The sequence below is a fragment of the Artibeus jamaicensis genome, unplaced genomic scaffold (genome assembly GCF_021234435.1).
Source record: "Artibeus jamaicensis isolate MK-2021 breed Jamaican fruit bat unplaced genomic scaffold, CSHL_Jam_final scaffold_916, whole genome shotgun sequence".
NCBI lineage: Eukaryota > Metazoa > Chordata > Mammalia > Chiroptera > Phyllostomidae > Artibeus > Artibeus jamaicensis.
This window is the reverse complement of record NW_026522059.1, coordinates 60,457,994-60,472,359: the sequence shown is the minus strand read 5'-3', so window position 1 is coordinate 60,472,359 and position 14,366 is coordinate 60,457,994. Positions and strand designations below refer to the sequence as shown.

The following is a 14,366-nucleotide window of genomic DNA, read 5'->3' as shown; positions in this document are numbered from 1 at the left end:
GGAGGGAAACATCAATGTATGGTTGCCTTTCGTGCGTCTCCTGCTGGGAACTGGCCTACAGGGAACCAGCATGCAACCCAGGCATGTGCCCTGACTGGGAATCGAACCGTGATTGTCTGGTTCGCAGGCCCTCGCTCAATCCACTGAGCTATACCAGCCAGGGCAATTTTTCAAGTTTTGTTACAGAATTTGCTGGCTACTTTTTATTCATAGTTATTGATGAGAATAATCTGTAAAACCTGAAAAAAATATTTGTGTTTCCCTGTTTTTTAGATGCATGAGATAAATCCACTCTTCCTCAGACACTGATATTTATTTACATCTTAGCCATGGTGGCTAAACATTCATGTACTTTACATTAATGGTGAAATTACCTTCCTGATACAGGGTTAACCTTACCTTCAACTATGCTTTGATCAAGTGTGGGACAGCAGGGATAACTGGTACTTTACTCTGTCCACAAGAGAATGTGCAAACACTAGCTATGAAAAAGCAAACTATATTGCTATTGTGACTAAAATAATTTACTGTGTGGGGATGTGCTTACTTTATTTCTTACTCTTGGGATCCCATCTGCTTCTCTTTTTTCTTTTATGCTGCATATGTCAATATTTAGAGCCAACTCCATTCTTCAATGATGTGAGAGAAATATCAGTTTAAACTCATGTCACTGATTACAAGAGTGAATTGGAACTATAAAAAGTGATTATGAATTGGGGACTACGCCTTACATTAAGTGAATCAGAGAAGATCTGGAACTTTGCCACCAAAGACCCATAGGCACTGAAACTATAACTTAGTTATAAAGGAAAAGAACTCTAAGAAGGAAAGTATTAGTTAAACTGAAATGAAAATAGATATGGAATATATTAGCTAAACAAATCCAGAAATATTTTAAGAGTTTCATTTCGAAATTAGGTTTTCAACATATAAACTTGTTTTTTTTAAACATATTCCTTTAGTAATATGGAATTCTATCTTATTTTGTTATTTACCCAAAAAGTATGATCAATTTTAACAAGCTAATATATTTTTAAATTGATAATAAGTAAATTAAAATGCATTAGGACTCAGCATTCTTAATTTTAATGTGCTGTTAATATTTATGTGTTAATTTTTCTACTTACATCACATAACAAGGTTCAAGTTACCAATAAAATCGTACAAAATTCTGCATATTTTCTTCTAACAATCACTTCAATGAAACAGTAAAATAAAGTTATATAATGCATTCATTAGTACTTAAAATATTTTGGTCTATAGTTATTCAAGAAGAACAATAGAATTAATTTGAAATAGCCTTCATTAAAATAGTCTTCAGCTGCTAACTCCTATTGTGCCATCACCTATTTTTTTAAATGTGTATGAATGATTCACATAAACTAAAAATTTGTATTGAAAACATTCTTACAGAGTCATTATATTTTAGTGAATGGTGTTTTCAAAGTCATGATCCTTCTGGTTGAAAGTGCTAAAAAAATTCAAAAGAAAATTTTCTCAGCTACAAAGTTAAGGAATTAGAGTTAAAACAAACATACAAACAATAAGAAAATTGCCTATCTACCATCATTAGGCTGGAAAAAACAAAAGAACACTTTTATGCAAGGAGCTCAGTCAGTTGCATTCCACAGAAGACAAGGGTTAGAGATAATCAATCTGTGCTATGCTGTGTCATAAGGGTATAGTGTTTTGTTAGGAAATACAAGGTCTGTCCATAAAATATCCAGCCATGTAATCTGAAAAATAGAGACATTTACTGAAAAGATACAATGTACATAAAAAACTGTATATAGGACAATGATGTCTCAGTTTCCTTCAAAGTAGATACCTTGGAACCTCACCCAGTTCCAATGGCCATCAGCTGTCCTGTCATTTTTTCCTGAATCTGACCGAAGGTCTGAAATCTCTTCCCTTTTGAAGGTGATTTTAGTTTTGGGAAAAGTCAGAAGTCGCAGGGTACCAAATCTGGGCTGTAGGGGGCCTGAATCACCTGGGTGATTTGATGGTTTAGCAGAAAAACTGCATGAGATGTGATGCATGAGCAGGCATTTTGTCATAATAAAGCTGCCAAGCATAAGTTGCCCATAAGGGCAGCCATTTTTGTCATACTGTATCTCTCAATATGAATGAAGTCTCAATGAATGAAGGACATTGAGGTAGTACTCCCTATTAAAAGTTTGACCTGGTGGGATGTATTCCTGATGGATAACACTTTCCCAATCAAAAACCACAGTTAACATTTTCTTGGTGTAGAGACCCAGGTGACTTCCCTTGGGATAACTGGGCCTTCATTTTTTGATCATAGCCATTTGTATAGACCCACCATTTATCTTCAGTTATGACCTTCTTGAGGAAATCAGGTCCATCGGTAGTGGTTTGAATCAAGTCAGTATCAACTTCATCATAATATTTCCTTTACTCTGGGAGCAGAAGCCACAGAACAGATTTTGCCACAACATGTTTAATGCCAAGATTCTGCATCAAAATCTCAAACACAGTATATTTTGGAATTCCCAGATCAGCTTCTAACTCTTGCACTGTCCCTTGTCAGTCTTTGCTGATTGCAACCTATAGACTTGCACCATTCTTAGGTGTTCTGCTTGTCGCAGGCCTTCGAGAATGTGGATCACTTTCAACAGATTCTACACTGTCTTTGAAGTATTTGCCACAATTTTTTTGCACTGCACTCATTGCACTGTCCCCAAAAGCCTTCTGAATTTTCTGCATAGGTTTCATGAAGGAATCTTCAAACTTAATGCAAAATTTTGGTGCAGATTCATTGCTTTACTCACTCAGTCAATTTAAATGCAATGGCCATACAGTACACATGCTCACTCAATGGTGGCTACCTCCCTGCCTGACTAGCACAGTGAAGTCATCATTGTTCATGATGTGCATCCCAGTCCACTCTTCTTGGTTACCAGGTTACATTGATGTCACACAAACCACTGCACACACCATTCTCATTATATTAACCATGGTTGGACTTTTTTCTGGACAGACCTCAGTATACATATATGTGAGCTCCTATCTATAATCATATATACATATATATCTATATATGCATGCATGACTATAGATGACTGTATATGTATACATGTATATGTATATTTATATATGTATGTATGACTATAGATGACTGTATATATACACATATATGACTATACATATATGTATATATTACTATAGATATGAACTCATATGTGAGTGATAATTAATTTTGAATAATGTAATATGTTTAAAATAAGGAGGAAACAAAACTGTCACTGTTTGCAGATGACATGATAATGTACATGGAAAATCCTATAGACTCTACCAAAAACTGCTCAAACTAATTAATGAATTTGGCAAAACAGTAGGATACAAAGTCAATATCCAGAAATCAAAGGCATTTTTGTACACTAACAATGAATCAGCAGAAGCAGAAATCAAGGAAAAAAATCCCATTCAATATAGCAAAAAGAAAAATATAATATCTGGGAATAAACCTAACCAAGGAGGTAAAATACCTGTATGCAGAAAACTACACAGCACTGAAGAAAGAAATCAGGGAAGACACAAACAAATGGAAACATATATCTTGTTCATGGATTGGAAGAATTAACATCATCAACATGTCCATACTACCCAAAGCAATATACACATTTAATGCAATACCAATTAAAGTACCAATGGCATATTTCACAGACATAGAACAAACATTTCAAAAATTTATGTGGAACCATAAATGATCCCAAATCGAATAGCAGCTGCATTTTTGAGAAAGAAGAACAAAGTAGGAGGGATCACAATACCTGATATCAAACTGTATTACAAAACCACTGTAATCAAAACAGCCTGGTACTGTCATAAAAACAGGCACATAGACCAATGGAACAGAACAGAGAGCTCAGAAATAAATCCAACTCTCTACAGTGAATTAATATTCAACAAAGGGGGCAGCAACAGAAAATGGAGGAACAATAGCCTCTTCAACAAATGGTGTTGGGAGAACTGGACAGCTACGTGCAAAAAAATTAAACTGGAGCACCAACTTACACCATACACCAAGATAAATTCAAGGCAGATAAAAGACTTAAGTATAAGCTGTGACACCATTAAAGTCCTAGAGGAGAACATTGGCAAGAAAATCTCAGATATTCCACGTAGCAACATTTTTACTGATATGTCCCCTAGAGCAAGAAATATAAGGGAAAGAATAAACAAATGGGATCTCATCAAAATAAAAAGCTTCTGCATGGCTAAAGAAAACAGTATTAAATTAAAAAGACAACCAACTGTATGGGAAAACATATTTGCCAATGATACCTCAGACAAAGGTTTAATCTCCAAAATATACAAAGAACTCACATGACTCCACTCTAAGAAGACAAGCAATCCAATTAAAAAATGGGAAAAGGACTTGAACAGACACTTCTCCAAGGAGGACATACAGAGGATCCAGAGACAAATGAAAAGATGATCAAAATCACTAGCTATCAGAGAGATGCAAATTAAAACCACAATGAGATACCACTTTACACCAGTCAGGATGGCTATCATAAACAAAGCAACAAACAACAAATGTTGGAGAGGTTGTGGGGAAAAGGGACCTTAGTTCACTGTTGGTGGGATTGCAGACTGGTACAACCATTATGGAAAACAGTATGAAATTTTCTCAGAAAAATAAAAATCGACCTGCCTTTTGACCCAGCAATTCCACTGCCAGGATTATATCCTAAGAAACATCAATTTCAAAGAACATATGCACCACAATGTTCATAGCAGCACAATTTACAATAGCCAAGAGTTGGAAGCAACCTAGGTGCCCATTAGTAAATGAATGGATCAAAAAAGTATGGTACATATACACAAGGGAATTCTATGCAGCAGAAAGAAAGAAGGAGCTACCTACCCTTTGCAACAGCATGGATGGAACTAGAAAGCATTATGCTGAGTGAAATAAGCCAGGCATTGAAAAACAAATACCACATGATCTCACCTTTAACAGGAAGCTAAACAACAAAACAAACAAGGAAGCAAAATATAACCAAAAACCCTGAAATAGAGAACAGGGGGACAGTGAGCAGAGGGGAGAGAGGAGGGAATTTAAGGGGAAAAGGGGAAGGATTCACAGGAACAAGTATAAAGGACACGTGGAAAAAAACTAACAGGGGTTGATAGGGGAGGGAGCTGGGGAGCACGGGGGGGTGGACTGGGATGGGAGTAAAAGACAGAAAACTGTACTTGAAGAATAATTAAATAAAAAAATGAAGGCCACAAAAATAAATTAATATTTTCTGAATCAGCTTTTGGAAGACTACTTGGAGGTCAGGATATAATGTTCTGTCATAGATTCTATTCTGGTTTGTTTGCCGTAAGAATGGAAGGTGGATTAGTGATGCACCTTCCTCAGAGAATGCCTGGGTGGCAAGTGCTCTGGGTGTAGGTGCTTCCTATGTGTCATTAGCTTCCCAGGCCACTGTCTCTTCCACACAATCACCTAGGTCTACTGCTGGACCCATGATGAGTGCACATGTACACATATGCACACATACACAACACTCTACCCACAGAGTTTCTCCTGCTACAGAACTGAATATCATATTCATCTTAATTGTCCCTGAGTTCCCTATTGTTTCTAAATTTTACTGCCTTTAGGCAAGGATCCTCTTTTTGCAACATTATTTTCCTATGAATATACAACCAGTCAGTGAAATGAGTTGGATATTGAAGGACACAATCAGACACCAACTGTGTGAATTCTCCCACTGACTTGTTCAGATATTCTCAGTGGACTAACTTATTTCTGCCTCACAGATGAAATTTCAAGAAAGTTCAACAGTATTTTTGTTTGTTTTTTGTTATTATTACTTAATAAATATTTTTTCATTCCCAGGTATTAAAAAAATCTAAACGAAACTAATACTACATGGCTATTATACAAACTCTATTCCAATTAAATTTTTGTCATATTCTAACCTAGGCTGTCCTAGAACCTCGGAATACAGATTCTGAAGGAGAGAGAGAGGTAAGGTCATGGTGGGTAAGGTCTTACATGAGGATTCCACCGAGATCTAGCAAGGGAGCCTTCTGGGTGTTATACAATTTCAAAAATGACCCTTTCTTTCCCAGGTGGCATTTGCAGACCTTCTTATTTAGAGACCTTCACCTACAGTTCTTAGTTTTGGGACATACCCCTTTTCCAGCTGGCAGACACTTAAAATTTCTTCCTTCTCCTAAGCTTTTGACAACTTGTCTCTTATTTTGGTATAGTCCACACTCAAGTGTTCTTCTTGGGCGGCTTCTCTTTGAGGACAGTTCCAGAGTGGCTGCTTCTATGACCATATCTGCTCCACAGAAAAATATGTCATTTGTAGAAAGTAGCTTTCTCTCAACTGCCCTCTTCCATTTTGCTCTACTAGTTCTAGTCGATTGTCATAAAAATTTGAGTGTAGAAGTTAAAAACCCATCTATACTTTCCAAATTTCAGAGACTACAAATCCAGTCTTTATGAGTGCTTTGACAATAGCTTTAATGTGCATTGTGTTCTTTCTTCCAATCTCTGCTTCTGTCTCAAGGGATCCTGACCAATAGCTCTGAGGAATCTCACTAGAGGCCTCCTCCACCTCAGCACCCACTGTAGGACAGTGATGGGCAACAGAGGACAGCACAAACGGAATTTATGAATATGTCCTTCATGTAAGCATTCTTGGCAATTGTATTATTTTCTTCTTTTGGATACTTAGTTGAAAGAGACCATTTCAATGTTTTACTATATTTGTCAAAAGTTTCAATTTGATCTTGTCTTCTCTATTTCTAATAGGAGCCTTGACATTATTTTCTGGTCAGTGAAGAGGTACTGTTCTTGTTTTTCTGAACATTTATGGTTTGTGAAGTAAGTACCACATCAATCACTTTTGGGGACCTAGAACAGCAATGGAAGACTGGGAATATAGGTTCAGTTCACAAAATAAAAGTTTTTGAGTTGTTTCACTGCTTATAGAATATGTTACTTTTATCCCCAGGCATCTTCACCTTTTAATCTAAACAACCGCATCCTAAAGCATTCAACTGTGTAGATGAATAGCTTTCCTTGAATGTGCAGCGGTATTATAGAGTTCCTGTTTTCTGCCAGTCACTTAGTATTCTAATGATCAACAAAATGAAAAAATATTGTAATAGAAAGATAAATGCCTGCTATATCGACACACATACATATTATTAAGTATTTCAAATAATGAGAATTGATAAAAGAATACATAATCACAGAATCAGGAACACTACAAGGCACATGTATGTGTTTGTGTGTGAGCAGCATGCAGAGGAATGTTAGACACAGGAACTTTCCTAGACTTTATTTTCACCTCTTGACCCTTGGCCTTGGGTCAAGTGTTCATTTAGGTAATTTTATTTCTAGTTGAATCAGAATTCTAGAAGCACTGCCAAATTTGGAAAGGTGCCATAACTTGAACTTTTCTGGGTCAGTGATATAGGTTTTCTTTTTGCCATAGCAGTAAAAAATGCTGCCAAATGCCATTCTCATATTTTCAGATGGTCATTTAAGACATTAAGCAAAGACCTTGATATTCATTTTATCTGCTAAAAAACAAGGCAGCTTGCAACCATAAGTCACTTATACTTTGATCTTCCTTAAACATTCTGCAAAGTTCCTAAATAATTTTTCTTTTTTAGTTGATGCTTTGTTATGTGTTGTTGTGCTGGTATGGTTTTGGTTTTATGTCACACTTGATGTGATGTCTTATAAGCTATATTGCTTCCTATCATATTGCTCCATTATGCACAGAGGGATTAATTCAGTGATTCATTTTATCAATGCCTACTTGCACATCCTTTGAAAACTCTTCTCAGAAATAGTGTGAAGGGTAAAACTAAGGCAGCAATTTAATCTCTAGAAGCTCTTTGTTCTTAGTTCCAAATTTGTTTTTCTAAATGGGAAGCAAACTTTTATAGTGACTCAGGTTCATCTTCATACTTAGCATTAGGAAAGTATCCTCACCTTTACCAGTCTGACAGCTGTATTGGGTTGCCAGGTACCTATACCTGGTAGCTGGTATGCGAAGATCTATAGGTTATTGTGGACCCAAAGAGACCATTTACCCATTCCTAGTGTTCTAGGGCACTCCAGGAAATCAGGTGAGCATCTATTTCTAATGTTTTTCATATAAAAATAATTACAATAGTACTAAATTAAGCATCCCAAGTCCCCCTCTATGGTGCTGAAGAGCAATGACCCTGGCTTCAGTGCCTGTGGAGTGATGGCATTCCCCAATCTCATTACTGGAAATTCAGCCTTGTCATTTCATGTTTTGTGGTGCATGCAATGTTGCAGGTGGGATTTTCTTTCAGTTTAAATACATGACTGTAGCAGAATGTTGGAGTTCTCTTTCTCTGAAGGAGGATAAGTAGCAGCATTCATTCATACATATATGGACACATTTTCTTAAGTACCTGTTGTATGCTAACATAATGACATTTGCTGAGGGAGTTAGAGAAGTATTCATGATCTCAAGAGTAGGGCTGGTTACATTGAAATCTTCTATTTTATTTGAACTTATCCTTAACTTCACTTCTTGCTGAGCAACAATGATGACAGGCACCACTTTTTGGTCACTCATCACATTTCAGACATCATGCTATGTACCTTGTAAAATCAGCTCATTGATTGCATTATTATCTTTACAAAATAAACCCTACCAGTTTCCACATTCAGAAACTGAGTCAGAGAGAGGCTAATATCTTGCCCCAAGCAACACAGTCAGCAAATAAAGTCATATCACAATAAGTAAAATGATGGAGCTGGGACCTCAATTCATATTTGTTGTACTCCGAAGTCATTTATTTTAACTTATGTTTTATACTTCCTCCAAAGGACTGAATTAAAATTGAGGTTCTCGTACTCTCAAAGTAAAGAAAAGTGAAAGCAGGGAAATGATCATTTAGAAACACTGTGAAGCCTGCTTCTGCATCAGACGCCTAGGAGACACTGCAGAATATCTTCTTCTCATCCCTCACATATAAACCTTTTCAAGTGTCCTTCCTCTTTATACTTAGTGTTGTTCCATTGCAACAGTTTCCTGACTTTTTCCTCTGTCTCGGATTTGGTCTTGTTACTCCATCTTCTTCATTACCACCTAATGATCATTCTAATACTGACCATGTCACTCTCCTGTGGAAAACTTTCAACAGCCCTCTGTCTTGCAGCCTTTCAAGGCTGGGCAAGTTCACTTTGGGATTGGGGAAGATGGAAGAAAACCCATGGAGCTGTGGGAATGCTTTTAGTCAAGGGTAGGGCAACCCATGCATGCCACAAGCCACATGTAGCACCACGGGAAGTCAAACTCCTTTATACACTAAACAAACATAAAGCTGGCAGGGTGCCAAGATGTTGTATGAAAAAGTGTAATTCTGCTCATGTGGGCCCATTCTCAAGATTATGGGAATACTGCTTATTGTGCCCAGTGGGGGAGCCTGACTGATTCCATTTCCCATACAACACACCCCTTGAGGGTTTGTCACCATATAATCTACACAAGGGTGTCCTCCTTGAGGGTCCCTTGGTGAGAAGGGCAGAGGCCTGCATTCAAATGCTGCAACAGCAGTATAAACTATAGCAGCATGCAACCAAAACACAGGCACTGCCACCCAAGACAGCAAGGACCCATCGCCATTCAGTAGTTAGGGATGCCCACCATTTCTTCAAGGGATCATGAGTCAGGTGTTCAATAGCATGGGTCTCAGAAACTAATGTCCAGCACATAAGAGATAACAGTGTAGCCACTGGGTTATTTCTGTTCCTGGTGGGCCAGCAGGCACCATTTCCAGCCATTGCACCTTGGCTAGAGTATCACCCTCATCATTCCCAGGGGAGGCAAGAGGTGCATGCCTGGTCACATGGTGTACAGTTTTGTTTTGTTTTTTTGCTTCTTGTGGCCTAGTTCCCATAGGTCTTGCCACAAGACCTGTTCCCATAATGGCCTATGAATGGCCATCCATTTATTTTCATGCCAGGTAGAGATCCACAAAGTTAGTCCCTGGTACACTACCAAACTGTCTGTGCAAATAGTCAGGAGCAGGGCTTCATTGACCACCATGAGCTACACAGCTCAGTTCTGCCCCCTGGCACCACTATCAAACCAGATCATGTGTGTTTCTGATTGAATTGCCAGCAGTCCACATGGCAGGCTGACCCTTGCTGGACCCATAAGTATCCCATGCATCTGAAGGAATAGGTGCCTACCCTTCATGGAAGGGGCTAGCTTCCATTTCTTCTATATGGGCAGGAGCAGTAGATTTTTTAATCTACATAGGTAACAGGGCCCAACACTTTCTGCAACTTGACACAAAGGGGACTAGTCAACAGAGTACTCCTTTGTTGCAGATAAGCCCCCCACTTAGCCAATGTGGACATCTGAGCTGTCCCACTGTGAGGCTTGGCCATCCAGTCCCATAATTTTCCTGCCATGGGATAAGTGGTCTTTTCTGCCACAGGGCAGTAGCCTCTGTGGCCAACAGGGCAGCATATGCAGCAGCCAACTGCTTTTCAGTCAAAGAGTACCACACCTCTGCTCTTTTCCAGAGTTGGGACCAGAAACCCAAGGGTTGACATAGCTATCCAATCACTGCTACAAAACCCACCCAAAGCCTTATTGTGTCATATGCATATCTAGCTCACAAGGTCTAGCAGGATCCAGAATGTACAAGGCCTAAGTGCATTTATTGATAACGCTATGCTATTTGGAACACTTGTTCCCAGGTCAGGGTCTAGTCCCAGCTCATTCCCTTGTTCAGCAAGGCATACAAAGGGTGAATAACTTGAGCAAGGTGTGGTGTAAACCTTCAGCAGGACCCCAAATCTCTGGAACTGTTTCACAGTGGTAGGGGTAATATTGCCCTGAATTTTATCTCTTACCGGAGCAGGGATTACTTTTGCTTACCCAAGCAGACAACCCCCAAGAATCTGACAGATAATCCAGGCCCTTGCTGTTTGGCTTTGTTGACTGCCCAACCACATGACTTCAGGTGTGACAGCACTTGCAGCACTGCTTTCTCTAACTGTAAGAGAATCACTGGTTAGCAAGATGTCATCTATGTAATGGAAAAGGCACACTTCTGCAGGACGTGGTCCTTTAACCAGGTCTTCCACCAGGAGCCTGTGACAGATGACCGGGCTGTGCAAGTACCCTTGAGGGAGCACTGTAAAAATTCACTGTTGGCCCTCCCATGTGAAGGCAAACTTATTTTGACTCTTCAGAGCAATATCAATGGAGAAAAGGGCTTTTGCTAAATCAGCTACAAAGTGGTAAGATGCCAGCTCATTAGTTAACCAGTGCGTCAAGTCCACCACAGAAGGAACCACTGCATGTAGTGGAGGAACAACCTTACTGAGCTCCTGGCAATCTACCATTATTCCCCATGTGCCATCAGGCTTTCTCCCTGGTCACATGGGGTAGTTAAATGGACTGTGAGCAGCCCTAATTATCTCCACCTTTTCTAACTCTCCTATAGTTGACATAATTCCCTCATGTCCCCTGGGTAACTGTTATTGCTTCACTGCCATTGCCTGTCATGGGGGAGGCAATGGAAAGGGGGGGATGCTCAGCATGTCCCTGCAGAATGGCTTTTACCACTCATACCCTCAGGTGAAAATCTCCTGCAGTGGTGTGTAACCACAGTCCTTGGAGCACATCAATATGCAGGATATACTCAAGAGTAGGGGACACATAAACAGTATATTCACTGGGGGCAAACATCCAATACCCAGAGAGAGCTGCATAGCCTTCACCTTTATACTATGTCCCCCATGACTATCAATAGGGGCCTCAGGCCCCAGAAACTTCTCAGGGTTTCCATACAGGAGGGCACACTTTGCTCTTGTGTCCACTAGAGCCAGGACCTGCTGAACAGGTGACCAATGGATTGCCAATTCTACCAGTGGCTTCTGACCCCCATCCATACCCCATTGATGGATTCCTCTGCCTGCCCCCTATTCAAATTTCCACAGGATATCTCCTCCCTCTTCTTGGGAGGTTGGCACAGCCAGGTGGTCTTCCAGTCAAACTGGACAGGCCTCTCATGTTTCATTCCTGGGCTTCCTGCTCATTGCTTTCTTCTTCTGGAGCTGCAGGAAAGGTTGGTCAGCCTGCAATTATTTCCAAAGTTCTAATAAGTAGATGTTTGGCTTCCTATGAGTCTTAGTTCGATCTACTACTCCATCTCCTAAAAGGTCTGACCAAATCTGTGTCTTGGTCCCCCACATGGGGGTCTGTTTGACTGAGAAACAGAGGAAGTGTGGGACACCACCTGTACTCCTTTCTGCTGCCTGTGAGAGTCTGCCTTCCAAAAACTCACCACCATCATGGTGGTGCCATTAATGTGGCAGCCAACAAATGAGACCAAGATTGCTATGAGGAATCCAAACGAAGAGGAGGGGAAGTGTTGCAACAGTAGATCCCACATTCCTGCTGTAAAGTATTCATCATCAGGGCACTGGGTATTGGGATTGAACATAGGTGGGCGCACGTCAGCAGCTCCCACAGGATTTGCACTAAGTCTGCATAGGACTGCTATTTACTCACAGTGTCTGGCACTTCTCCTGCATCTGCCCAGACTGTACAAATAGCAGCCATGACCCACTCCAACAGAGGATGTGATCCCTGCTCCACTTTACAGCACCAGCTATTCTGCAGCCATTGGTGCAGAGATGGGTGAGTCATGATGAAAGCTAAATTTTCCATCTTATTATCAGTGTACATGATGCTGTACATCCCTAGATCCCAAAGGTATAAGAGCTATAATGCTAAGGGCTTCCTGGGTCACTGGCAAAACTAATTCAAGAGATCAACCAGTTTATTCTGTGCATAGGAAGGAAAGGTTGTGTGTTCAACCAATTGTGCAGGGCCAGCCAGATATCCTCCAGGCGCCAGGGGCTGCTGTGACTTCATCTTCTGTAGCACTACTGGGCAGGCTCTCAGAGAACTAGGCTCCCCCATGTCATCCTCCTCACTCTTGTCTGCTATGACCAGGGAGGGACAGAGCTGTGACTCTGCCATTTGGAGGTCTTACTTCAGGGTGCAGATCCTAACCTCCAAGCCTTCCTCTTTTCCTTGAAGTTCAGATAATTCTGCTGCATTGCAAAGCACAGCCACCATCCCAGCTCACTAAGAAGAAACCCCAGCTGGGGGCTGAAAGAAACCCCAGCCCGAGGCCCCCACAGTTGCCCTAGAGCTTGGTTTCTGTAGGGTCTGCCCTACAACCTGTAGGGCCCTCTCTATTGTGTCAGATGGTGACCAGCCACCCTTCCAGTCCCTGTCTGGGGGTCCTGCTGCTGGCTTCTCCATATTCATATCCTACTACGATGAATCCTGCCTGCAGTGCCAATTGTGTTGCAGCCTTTCAAGACCAGGCTGGTTCACTTGGGATTTGGGCAGATGGAAGAAAATCCACTAAGCCGTGGAAATGCCTGACATGCTTTTATTCAAGGGTGGGATGATGGACAAACAGAGCAAGCCATGTGTTGTACTGCAGTAAGTCCAACTCCTCAATATACTAAATGCCCAGAAAGCTGGCAGGGTGACAAGATATTATATAATAAAGTGTGATTCTGTCCTTGTGGGCCCATTCTCAAGATTGTAGGAATACTGCTTATCAGCTGGTAAGGGAGCCTGCTTGACTCTACTTTGCCTATATCCTCCATCATTGGATCCAATACCCCATATGTGGCCTGAGATTTAGCCCCAAATTTCCTCTACTGTCAAATGGTTGCTTCCTACTAGAATCCCAGCCTGTACAAAAACGTATATATCTTTGTATACGTTATTCTTTTGTATACATCCTTTACATGTGTGATTTCTGTCTCCTTGAATGCTTGTGGACCTCACTGTATTTCCAATACATCCAGCACACATCTCTATCTTAGAACTTCCCATGTGAAGTGCTAAGGTAGAGGTTTTTTTCTCTCCCAGCAAGCTCGACTCCTTCAGTTTATGTTTTTTCATATTTGAACCCTCAGTGCCTAAATAAGGGCTTAACAGGAAATGTTTGCCAAACTGAATTAAAACAAAATGACTGCAAAATCAACCAATGAAGAAACAAAAATCTGAGACAGAGCTAGCTCTAGTTTTCCTAGTAAAACATGGAGATTGCTTTGATGAATATTTTGAGAAATTAAAAGAGGTAGGTTTACCACATTTTGCATTTATTTGTTATGTGATCTCAGACCAAATGCATCAGGATCTGAAGCAAATCTCAATTTTCTAATTAGTCGAGTGGTTGCATTGGGTCATCTTTGGACATTATTCCAGGAGTAAACTCAACGTTTACCATTCTAACTACCCTGCATAACAGAAATGACACTTCGGGAAATA

The 14,366-nt window shown here is 40.3% G+C and overlaps 1 pseudogene; it reads right to left on the bottom strand.

The window, feature by feature from the left end:
- Positions 1 to 2,568: 2,568 nt before the first annotated feature.
- LOC119034533 (Y-box-binding protein 1-like) overlaps positions 2,569 to 14,366 on the bottom strand; it is a 91,238-nt pseudogene continuing 79,440 nt past the window's right edge.